Raw genomic sequence first — 12,074 nt, forward strand, 5'->3', positions numbered from 1 at the left:
TCAAATAAAAAAGGAAATGTTCCATTTTGTTAATGCCAAAATTAAACATTTTGATTTTTTCTGATTTTTTTTCCACTGAAACAATTTGGTAAATTCAGAATAAATTTGTGAAAAGTGTCAGTTAATCAAATCTGCATTTTTCTTCAAAAAAAGGTTCCAGTCAAAAAATTTGGCCCAGCTCTACTTAGCACCTTGGAGGATCAAGCCCACAATAAAATGGTAGCTAATTGTTTTTGTAATTACACAGATTTGTCTGCTTCTTTTACAGATTTATTCCTTCCCTGGAAAGTTTCTCTAATGTATCAGCTGAAATAACAGAGTTTTGACATGTGAAGTTTCATGTGCATTAGCCCCCGTTTTCCCTTTCCTCTTCCTCCGAGTGCCTGGGGAAGGTGCTGTGTTTTTTCAATGCAAAACTGTCAAATGCCTGGGGCACAAAACTTAGGTTTTATAAAAAAGGTTGAACATGAGCTAATATTAACAGCTATTTTTCTGAATTTAGGGCTAGGTTCAACATATCTAGGGTCTTTCTTGCCAAATAGCTAAACCAGCTGCTAGAGCTTTCCAGAAACCTGAGAAAACTCAATGTAACCTCCCGAGGTGCCCTTCACAGGCAGCACTTCCCCACTTTCCAGCACTATAAGACTGTGTAAAAACAAAGAAATCTTTATTAGGAAAAAGGAAACACAGTCACAGACTAGGGAAAACAGAGCATAGAACTTTTAAAACCAGAATAATATACAAATAAAGAGAAAAATACCCTCTCTCCCTTCAGTTACTTTGGCAGCTGGTGAGAATTTTCCACAGGTAACAGGTGGCAGCATCACCTCAGCAATCCACCAAACCCACTCACGGTTTAGACCAGCAAGTAGATGTAGTCCAAGTGACTTTTTGCAGGTCTGTCTCCAGCCCCAAAGGATCTGTCTGCCTGGAAGTGAGGCCATGTTAATGAGTCTCCTTTATTAAGATGCTGGGCAGGTGGGACCTCATCGGAGTCTACTTAGCTCTGCTGCTGTCCTCTGTGTCATTGCTCACTGCAAAGTTCTCACAGGAGAGGAGCTATATGCACTTAGGACCTCTGAGCAGAGTCCCGATTGCTTGGAAATGAGATTTTTGCCACACAGTAAGAGCTGTTTCCTCACTTGGACCTTCTCCGGGAGCCCACTACTCATTAAAATCCAATTTCATGTATAGTCACGACCTCACAAGTGTCACTAGAGGCATTGTGGATAAATAGTCTATGCAAATGAAGCTCTCTATGGGAGAACTTTCATCTTTATACCAAGAAAGGGATCAGAGAGCTCCTTCTCCTCTGATCTTCTGGTCATATGGCTTATATAAATATCAGAGGCCAGATCCTCAATACCTCCTAAATCCTGTTTGCATAGAAACAGCACCATTGTGAAGGTGGCTTAAAGCTGCCTTAAGGTAGCAGCTGAGGATTCTTCTGTTGCACTACAGTGACTTTCAAGGCATTATCCCCCACTACTGGCCCAAGGATCATTCTGGGATGGGGAGGAATTGGAGCTGGAGTTCAATGTTCTCTAGCAATCCTGGCCATTGAAGTGGTTCCTTAAGGGCTGTTATATACCAAGCCAAGCTAGTGCAGTCCTAAAGTTCCAGTGCAGTATAGTTTTCTAGGTGCCTAGCATTTTTGAGATTCTAATGCCTCAGTCCAGGGCCATCCCTAGGGGGGTGCAGGACTAGGGACATAGCTGGTGAGTTTCTATCTGCCAGGGGGTGCTCCCCCCCCAGCTCTTCCCAGGCCCCATCTCCACTTCACCCCTTCCTCCAAGGCCCCACCCCAACCTTGCTTCTACCCAGCTCCTGCTTTGCCCCTGCCCCACCTCTTCCCATCCTGCCCACCTCTTCCCCCCCCAATTCCCTCCCCCCTTGCTCCTCTCCTCTCAGTGCCTCCAGATGCCACAAAACATCTGATTGGCAGTAGGCATTGGGAGAGAGCTGGGGGGAGGACGCACCGGTGGGCAGGAGGCACTGGGGGGAGTGGAATTTTGGTAGGGGGGCTCCTCATCATCCCCCCTGCCTACCCCCTCTTGAATTGTGGGGGGCCATAAAGCATGGGGCCTGGGGCAGTTGCCCCAATTTACTGTACCATAGGGACAGCTCTGCCCAAATCCCTGGGTGGATCCAGGCCCATGTAACTTGAGCTAGAGATTTTTGTGTTTGGATGGGAGTCAGGTTGGGGCAACAGTTGAGGTATAGCTCAAGCTAACCATGCAGTGAAGACAAGTCTGAAATGTATTGTATTTTTCTTTAGATGTAATAGCAGACAATATCTGAATTTTATTCAGCCTTTGGAATTTCATTTCAGTCCCAGGAATAATACATTTTACCATATCAGTTTGGCTCAACTCTAAAATGAGAACATTTTTACAAAGGGTAAAGAATAAGACAACAGTGCAGAATGTAAACAATAACTATTTACAACATTAGAAAACTTGAGTTTAAAAATTACATTTATAGCTGCTCTTCCAAGAAAAGTTCTACAATATTTTTAAAATAACCTCCCTAAGGAATGAAATATTAATATTTTGAATGCAGTATTTGAGGGTGATTACTGTGGTACTTTACAAAAAAAGCTATGTTTCTCCCTCTTATAAAATATACATTTAAATTGTCCAAATGTTCATGGAGCACTTTAGCATCCAATGTTTATAACAGTATCTCCAGCTGAATGACTGGCGGAACAGATGTATCACATATTGCAGCAGACGTCCTGGAAAGAATATGTGGAATAATGAGTGAAATAAGTGATTGAGGAAATCAGAAAGCCATCTACAATGGTACTAATGCTAAGCTTGGTGCTTTTGAATAATTAACTTTATTAGCTCCATACACATGAGAACATTACATGCAGAGCTGACTGCATTTACCATATGCTGGACAGCCATCTAATGTGAAGATCCTTTACTGCAATAGAATGCTAAAAAGCATACTGCAGGGAAACACAGTTTTACTGAATAGCATCAAAGTATTGAGCATGTGATTGAGCCATTGAGAATGTTGTGATACGGCAATACTTCAACGCATGTACTGTGAAAATGTGGGCATCGTACAGACTGCCGCTGGATTAGGAATAGAACTGGTGATGCCATAGAGAAAGGACTTTCAATAATCATTGTATGAGCAAATGAAACCAAAGAGAATTTCAGCAAAGCTGAAATGTAAGGCAGGAGACACAGTTTTAGTGACTCATTAAAAAGTTTGGGTTTAAAAGTCAACCAGCATACATAAGGTACTTTTACTCCGCGCAGTTGCTTATGGTGGCATGTAGAGTACATATTGCATGCTTCCTAAGCACCTGCTTAGGTGAGTAGAGTAAAGACATGCCTGAACCCTTAGGATTCAGGGAAGACTCCAGCAGCTGGGAGGCTATGGGAAAAGGCTTTGGCAGCTCTCCAGTACTGGAGCCTCTCACTGCAGCCGGAAAAGGTTCTGACAGCTTCCTCAGATGTAGAAAGACTCCGGTAGCAGGGAAGTGCCAGAGACTTTCTCCACGGCCTTCCTCCTGTGACAGCCTCTGATTGTCACTTGTAGCTACACAACACAGTGTGGATACAGTCTGCTTCTCACAGCCGCCTGTAGCTACATGTTCCCTACATGCCCCCATGTAGCGTAGACTACCTAAACAGGGGTGTGTATATTTTATTCTATAAACACCCATCCTATTTTTTTATTATTATGTAAATGGGGGAGTGGCAGTAACTCTTATATTAAGATTGCCTTACCATTCCAGTTACTAAAAACATCCAACCCAGTTTGTAGCAGAGACTTTAAATTTGGCAGAGGATAGTCATGGGGCCAGAAAGGCTGCACAACCAACCTTAGGTCTGGTATCTATTTAGCAGTTAAGTTCTCATCTGTGGAATATTAATGACACTCTTAACATGAGTTGTTTATTAGATATACATATATAGCATGACTGAAGTGTTGTCAGAGTAGTCAGGTAAGGAATAATGCTTTTGCAGATGAATATAAGGCAAAAATGTCACATCATGCTCTGCTGACGCTGAACTTTCTTCTGTTCCTTTTCCCCAAGCTCTAGTACCAGACTCCCCATTTTCCTCATGCTGTTCATCTCATACTATCTCTGAGTGCCACCCAGTCCTATTCTCCTAGTCCCGCATGACCTCACTCGCTCCCACTGCAGCAAACAACACCAGCAAAGCCTAAGAACCAGCAACCTTAGGGGCCCCAGGCCCAGCTCCTTCCCTCTAGAGCCAGAAAAGCAGGCAAGGAGGACGCTCTCGATGTCCCTTTGCCTTTGCTTGAGAGACAAAATATTCATATGCTTATAGCTGATATGAGAGAAAGTCTCTTTGTGTAGTGACTGTGTAGGAAGAATGCACCCATGACTTCATATTGCTAAGGAACAGGGGCGGCTCTAGGCATTTTGCCGCCCCAAGCATGGCAGGCAGGCTGCCTTCAGCGGCTTGCTTGTGGATTCTCAGCAGGCACGCCTGCGGGAGGTCCGCCGAAGCCACAGGATCAGCGGACCCTCCACAGGCAAGCTGCTGAAGGCAGCCTGCCTGCTGCCCTCGCAGCGACCGGCAGAGCGCCTCCAGTGGCTTGCTGCCCCAAGCATGCGCTTGGTGTGCTGGAGCCTGGAGCCGCCCCTGCTAAAGAGTCTTCTATTGTTATGGAACTATTTTGCAACTTCTCCAAATGGTGAGAGGGTGCAGGAAATTGTGAGTGTGCATGGGATGATAGGGACACACCCAGAGAGAGAGAACATAGGTAGGTGCATGTGTGATGCTAGAGCTTTGGTGCCGGATAGACTGAGTTGTGGGTGCACAGTACTTCTGGAATAATGACTGAAAGAGAACAAAAGTTCCTCATTCAATTTATAGCACATATACATCCAAGGAGCCCCACCTGTTGGCTAGGATGCACTACATAAGCCAGAAAGAGGCATAGGAAGTTGTTTGGCTAATCCGGTGAATCCCTGGCTATGATACACTGGGCCCCGCCTACTTGTCTGACTCCTGATTCACTGTTCTCAGCCTGTTCCTGTCTCCCTCGTACCAGACCCCCATCTGTTCCCAGTTCCAGCTTTCCTGCTTCACTCCAGGTCCCTGCTCCTATACCTACCCCTAACTCTGACTCTTGGCTTGGCACCTTGGCTTACGTAGTGCATCCCAGCCAACAGGTGGGGCTCCTTGGATGTATATGTGCTTGGCACCTGACTCTCATCCCAGCTTCAGCTCCAGGCACCTGACATTAACCATTAGGCATGACTGCCCATGTCTCAGCCTCTACACTTAGGGCCAGATTCTACCTAGATCAAGAGTGGCAGGGAGCCTTCCATGCCCATTGTGCAGAAGGTCCAGGCAGAGATGTAGTCCCTACACTCTGTGGTAGAACCTGGGTGCCCATGAGGAATCAGAATGTCTCCTCTTATTGCAGCCTTTGTTGATGCATATCACAGCTTTTCCCTATCAGTTTTTTAAGAAGATAACCGAATTCCTTACTATTCTAATTCCTTCCACACACCCACATTGATTTGGAACGCATTCCTCTTTCCCGCCCTCATCCCATGTGAGTAACTGCTCTGTTCCCATCTAGCTGATATGGCATAGGTTTGGAGCAAGTTGGGGAGAAGAGTGCATAATGACTCTTGACCATTGTAGCTGGAGGGCTGGTAGGTAATTGCTTTTGCAGAGGACCCGAGATTTGCTTGAACTGGCCCTAATGGTTTATATGGACTTTAATGACAAAATAAAAATATATTTTAAGAAGTGTGCCATCAGAAATGTTCTACACACCACAAAAAATGGCTTCTGATGCATTTAGTTTCACTCCTGATGAAAATATCTAAAAATAGACATTTGCATATTTCTGCCCTAATCGTGCACACACACACTAGTGGATGCAGCACTAAATACTATGAGTATTCTAACTTATGTTAATGAGAATACCCCTTCCAGGTAGTATTTACAGAATCATTGCTGGCATATGAATGGCATATATGCCATCATATGCCAGCAATGCCCCTCTGCCATGTACATCGGCCAGACTGGACAGTCCCTACGGAAAAAAATAAATGGACACAAATCAGATATTAGGAATGGCAATATACAAAAACCTGTAGGAGAACACTTCAATCTTGCTGGACACACAATGGCAGATTTAAAGGTAGCCATCCTGCAGCAAAAAAAACTTCAGGACCAGACTTCAAAGAGAAACTGCTGAGCTTCAGTTCATCTGCAAATTTGACCCTATCAGCTCAGGATTAAACAAAGACTGTGAATGGCTTGCCAACTACAAAACCAGTTTCTCCTGCCTTGGTTTTCACACCTCAACTGCTAGAAGAGGGCCTCATCCTCCCTGATTGTACTAACCTTGTTATCTCTAGCCTACTTCTTGCTTGCATATATATACCTGCCCCCGGAAATTTCCACTACATACATCCGACGAAGTGGGTATTCACCCACGAAAGCTCATGCTGCAATACGTCTGTTAGTCTATAAGGTGCCACAGGACTCTTTGCCACTTTTACAGATTCAGACTAACATGGCTACCCCTCTGATACTAAATACAGTAGTGTGGCAGCAGTAGCCTGGCAGCAGCTTGGGTATCTGCCCAAATATGTTCCCACAACTTTGTACACAAGGGGCTAGCCCTTCCTGTCACCCATACTACCACAGCTATGCAACTATTTTTAGCACACTAACTCGATGAAAGCTACTATGAGTATGTCTCCCTGAGCTGGGAATCACAACCCAGGCTCCAGATGTAGACACACTCTTAGTTTACTGTTCCTAGAGGCAATTTGAAGAGAAGTATAATGTAACTATCAGAACAGTTAACTAATTCACCAGCTTTGTGCATGCTTGAACAGCATTGTTCTTACCTATTTTATGAAACAGATAACCATCTCTGACCTTTACTATCATTTGCACAATCAGCACTATTTAATGTGCTGTTACATTTCTTAATGATCCATGTTTTAAGCTATCATTACAGGTGCCTGAAACTTCCTAACTGATGAGTATGCAATTAAAGATTAATATAATGAGCAAAATAATTAAGAACCAGACTTACATCTGCCTTATTTGAGTTATAATGATACCTCCACTGTTTGCCATGACTTTAAGAGACAGTCTGACTATAATCAAGTTTCTCATCATAATCCTTTGAGGATTTCTCAAGATGAGTTGAATTAATATCAGGAAGATATTACACATTTGTTCTTGGAGACATGTATCATGTAGTTGATTAAAGAAATCAGTGTTCAAGAGGGAGAAATGTCATTCTTAAAACATTTGCATAAGAATTTATACGAATAAAGGCAAGAGTCTGAAGATCACAAAGAAAGTGGAGCCCTTGTGCTCTGAATGAAAGTTAATATAGAAGTGAAAAATTGACACAAACAATAAAAATAGTATATGTGCTCATCATCATATAATGAACAAAATGAATATAATCTAATGCCTTTATCCTGCAACTTCTTAATTTTACTCACATGAATACTTCCATTAAAGACAATAAGAATTCATGAAGACAATGGATGTACTCACGCATGTAAAGTTAAGCATATGCACAAGTGTTTGCAGGATTGAGGCTTAAAAGAAAGGCAGAGAGAAGACAAGATATACCAGGATACTCAGAAAAAAGGACAAAATGGAGATTTCTGTTTTAACAACAGATTCACTTCTTCCGGGCCACAAAGAAAATGCGAGTTGTCTGCAAGGATTTGATCATGGAGAGGGTGTTGTCTTCTCATATTGAGATAAGGATAGCATGCACACATAGCATACTGTGTAGTAAAAGACTCAACACTTTAAAACTATTTAAATTCTGAAAGGCACATTTACATTTTCCAACTTATGTGCTTTTCCAATGTACTGAACAAAAGAAAAATGTAAACAATTTTATAACCTTATTACAGAATTCCCTGTTTATTTTACATATATCATTCTTACAGCTGAATAAAACAAGGATATTTCTGTAGTATATTTCTGCCATTCAAACTTTCCTCTCATTTTGTTATGATGTCATCCAAGTGTGCAGTTGCCCTTATTAAATCACACCACAGTATTGAATACTACCCTTCTGTAAACTGCACCCCACAACACCTGACTTTAGACCCCTTTCCCCTGCTTGACAAACCCTCCTATATCACTCCTAAAACGAGCCTCAACCTGATTTGCTCACCTTGTCTTCCGCCTCCAGAACCCTTCTGTATCACCTTCTAGAAAGTGCCCCTCCCACATCTAAATTCTCTAGATAAATGTCTTGGACACTTTCCCCTCCTGCAATTCCTCTGACAAGCACCAAGAGCCAATCCTTCTCTTATGCACCTCATTCCTCACACAGCTGCTAAACCTTCTCCCTCTTCAGCAAGTGTCCTGACCCTATTCTCTTCTCCTGCCTGGCTATTAAACTCTCCGTTTCCAGGCCTCATTGACCTGAGACTTCAGCAGCTCTATAAGAGTTAAAACTTGTTCAGCGAATCTTGAACAGTTCATTTCTCCCAGTAGAAAATAAAATTCTGTTTTCAACAAAAACTTTCAGTCATTACTGGTATTCTGACCATTGTACTAATTAAAGCCTTATAAACAAGCAATAAAAATGAACACTCTATAAAAAGTACCGGTTGATTCCTGCCTTGCTTTCATTGGTGCCTCTACGAGATTCACTTAATGAGAAAATAAAGTAAAATCAGGTTGTGCTATTCTGCAGATTTAATTTCTTATTAAAAAAAACACTTAAAAAAATTCTCACAGCTCAGTGCACCAGTTTGGTTTTTAGAAGTTCTCATGTTTTTACAGTTTACTTTGATAGTAACAGAGTTGAGACATAAGTTGTGTCCGAAGACTTAGAATAGATGTTATCAATTATCAAAATTATCATAGGCACAAACATAGTTTCAGGGGGTCAAAGTCAATATGGGTTTATAAAGGGCCTACACATTCCGGCTAACAGCAGATTAGATTGGCACACCATTCCCTTGGTGAGGAAGGAGAGTCGAATATTGCCTCAGGAAAAGGTGGGCTGAGATTTTCGATGGGACCATTCAAAACCTGAAGGATTAATTCTGTCATACCGAATTACTCCTGTTACGAGAGAGAGATTTTGAGGTGGAGAAGGAGTTCAAATCCAGCTTGAATTAATAATAGCCAGAAGTCATTAACATGTGCTAGTTGTTTCATGAGATATCCTTGAAGCCCCAAATCATTACTACAAACAGCACCCTTATTTACAGGCTCAACGGGTGCTATTTGTAGTAATGATTTGGGGTTTCAGGGAAAGGATGATGGATTGTACTGACACAGCAACTGAATTACTCTCCAAGCCCAAAAGACAGCCCATTTCGTTTCAGGTTGGTGCACACTGATTAGCCAGACAATGGCACTGTCATGTTGTACTTACTATGTGAATAAACAGAGGACCACAGTCTTCATGACTGTCATTCAAGCACTATTCAGAAGCCTTATTTTCCCTGGAAATATTTATAAAAGATTAGCCCACAAATCAGTCTTGCATCTGGCCAATACATTGATGGTCCTATCACACAGACATAATCTAAACGTAAGAGGCCTCTTATATAGACAGAGTAGCAACAGCACAGCAGGAAACAGGTGTTGAGGATAGCTCAGTGGTTTGAGCATTAGCCTGCTAAACCCAGGGTCATGAGTTCAATCCTTGAGGGGACCACTTAGGGATCTGGGGCAAAAATCACTACTTGGTTTTGCTAGGGAAGGCAGGAGGCTTGTGATGGAGTAGGGACTGTCTATGTGGGGGATGGGAGAGCCGGGGACTACTTTAGGTGAGGGACAAGTGCTCAGCCTGTAACCTGAACCAGGGAGAAGGGTCAACAAGGAAGTCTTAACGGACCAGGGGTCCAACTTCATGTCGGCCCTGCTCCAGTCCTTATGGCAGAAATGTGGGGTCCGGCACAACTGGGCCTCAGCGTACCACCCCCAGTCCAATGGGCTGGTGGAAAGGTTCAATGGGACACTAAAAATGATGCTAAAAACATTTATGAACCAGCACCTGCAGGACTAGGACAAGTACTTACCTCACTTGCTGTTCGCGTACAGGGAGGTACCCCAACAATCTACTGGGTTTTTGCCTTTCGAATTGTTATATGGAAGGTGGGTAAGGGACCCCTAGACCTGCTGAGAGACGAATGGGAGGGGAAGGCCACTCCAGATGGAGAGTCGGTGGTTGAGTATGTCCTGACCTTCCGGGAAAGACTGGCTGAGCTCATGGGCCTGGCCAGGGAGAATCTGGCCCGAGCCCAGAGGAAGCAGGAGGTCTGGTACGACCACATGGCGTGGGCTTGTGCCTTCGCCACTGGGGATCAGGTGATGGTTCTCATCCCCATGAGGAAAAACAAACTCCAGGCTGCCTGGGAAGGGCCCTTCAAGGTTGTCAAGCAACTAAATGAGGTAAACTATGTGGTGGAGCTGTCGAACCGGGAGCATCACCGCTGGGTGTACCATGTGAATATGATGAAGCCATACTATGACAGGGGGAATGTGGTGTTGGCCGTGTATGGACACTGGGAGGAGCAGGGAGATGACCCTTTAGTGTATCTATTCCCTGAGACAAAAGCTGGTTCCCCCCTGGAGGCAATTCCCCTCTCTGATCAGCTGACCCTGGCCCAGCATGCTGAGATCAGAGGGGTGCTGCATCTGTACCTACAGCTGTTTTCCAACCAGCCTGGATGCACTAATTTGACTGTCCACCGGGTGGAGACCGGGTCATATCCCCCTATAAGATGCTCCCCGTTTCGGGTCACCGGGAAAACTGCCCAGGACCTAGAAAGAGAGGTCGGGGACATGCTGGCTTTGGGGGTGATCCAGCAGTCTTCCAGCCCTTGGGCCTCACCAGTGGTACTGGTCCCCAAGAAGGACAGGTCGATCCGGTTCAATGTGGACTATTGAAAGCTCAATACCATCACCATATCTGATGCCTACCCCATGCCCAGGCCTGACGAGCTCCTAGACAAGCTGGGAGGCGCTCAGTACCTCACCACCATGGATCTTACAAAGGGCCACTGGCAAGTGCTGCTGGACGCAGACGCCAGGCTGAAATCGGCCTTTATCACTCCTTTGGGGCTCTACAAGTTTCTGACCCTGCCCTTTGGCCTCAAGGGAGCGCCGGCCACCTTCCAGCGCCTGGTGGATCAGCTACTGAGGGGAATGGAGAGTTTTGCCATGGCGTATATTGATGACATCTGTGTCTTTAGCCAGTACCTGGGAGGACCACATGTCCCAGGTTAAACAAGTGCTGGACCGACTCAGAGAGGCTGGGTTAACCGTAAAGGCTGAGAAGTGCAAGGTGGGGATGGCTGAAGTATCTTACCTGGGCCATCGGGTGGGGAGCGGCCGACTAAAGCCAGAACCAGCCAATGTGGAGGTGATCAGAGACTGGCCCGCTCCCCAAACCAAAAAGCAGGTCCAGGCCTTTATTGGGATGGCAGGGTACTATCGAAGTTTCGTGCCCCACTTTAGCACCATAGCCACCCCCATCACTGAGCTGTGCAAGAAGGGGAAGCCAGACAAGGTGGTCTGGACTGAGCAGTGCCAGCAGGCTCTCCGGGCGCTGAAGGAGGCTCTGGTTAGTGGCCCAGTTCTGGCAAACCCAGACTTTGACAAGCCCTTTATGGTGTTCACCGACGCCTCAGACACAGGACTGGGGGCGGTGTTAATGCAGGAGGATGAAAAGGGGGAGAGACACCCCATCGTGTACCTGAGCAAGAAGTTGCTACCCCGGGAACAGAACTATGCGGCCATCGAGAAGGAATGCCTGGCCATGGTGTGAACCCTTAAGAAACTAGAGCCATATCTGTTTGGGCGACACTTCACCGTGTACACCGATCACTCTCCCCTGACCTGGCTGCACCAGATGAAAGGAGCCAAAGCCAAGCTCCTGAGGTGGAGCCTGCTCCTGCAGGACTATTACATGGATGCGGTCCATGTGAAGGGAAGTGCCATCCTGATAGCATACACGTTGTCCTGGAGGGGGGGCCCTGAACTTCCCCAGGTCACTGGGCAGAGTGACCCTGCTCAGTTCAGTCTCGAAGGGGGGAGAGATGTGAT

The sequence above is a fragment of the Gopherus flavomarginatus genome, chromosome 2, assembly GCF_025201925.1.
Source record: "Gopherus flavomarginatus isolate rGopFla2 chromosome 2, rGopFla2.mat.asm, whole genome shotgun sequence".
Taxonomy (NCBI): Eukaryota; Metazoa; Chordata; order Testudines; family Testudinidae; genus Gopherus; species Gopherus flavomarginatus.